The sequence below is a fragment of the Etheostoma spectabile genome, chromosome 18, assembly GCF_008692095.1.
Source record: "Etheostoma spectabile isolate EspeVRDwgs_2016 chromosome 18, UIUC_Espe_1.0, whole genome shotgun sequence".
Taxonomy (NCBI): domain Eukaryota; kingdom Metazoa; phylum Chordata; class Actinopteri; order Perciformes; family Percidae; genus Etheostoma; species Etheostoma spectabile.
Window position 1 is genome coordinate 21,593,509 of NC_045750.1, and position 725 is coordinate 21,594,233.

General features: G+C 33.0%; 1 protein-coding gene across 6 annotated transcripts in view; it reads right to left on the minus strand.

The window, feature by feature from the left end:
- The window catches only part of clmnb (calmin b), an 11,029-nt gene that overhangs the window by 8,822 nt on the left and 1,482 nt on the right, over positions 1-725 (minus strand). The window lies entirely within an intron of this gene.

Consider the following 725-nt stretch of genomic DNA (forward strand, 5'->3'; position numbering starts at 1 on the left):
AATGTAGTGGTGTAGAAGTAGAAAGTGGCATGAAAAGTACAAGTAAAGTACAAGTACCTCAAATTTGTACTTAAGTCCTGTACTTAAAATGTGAAGAAATGTAAATGTACTTAGTTACATTCCATCACTGGCTGGGTCAGTCATTGAGCCCTAAAACAGCTCTGTGTGCCAAAACACTGTATGAGTCTGTAATACTAACCCTTTAATAAAGTTATTATGCTGGAATTTCCAGAAATGGTATGATGAGACAGAGGGAAAGCTTGGACAACATCAGGTCAATCATAGGTGACAGGTCAGGGGACGAGAATATCGGGCCAGTCTCTAATAATAAAAACCTGTTGATGTATAATTATGTTTGTCTCTCTACAGATCCATAAAGTCTACATAGACCGCTTTACTTAACCCTTGTGTTGTCTTCTCATCAAAATTGAAAATCAACACTTTTGTTGATGCTTTTTAGTAATGCTTTTAACTTTTTCTTACATTTTTGTCAATTTTTTTAACACTATTGTTGACGTTTTCAACACTACGTAACACTAACTTACAGTGCTAACTTTAGTTTTATAGTTCTTTTTGAAGTTTATGGACAATAAACCTCATTTATAGGAAATTATAACTAATGTTTGAGTTAGAAACGCAGAAATTAGGAATTATTTAGACTAAAATGAAAGGAATGTATGTTGAAGGATAATCACAAACTGGAATATGTCAACTTTTACTCAATA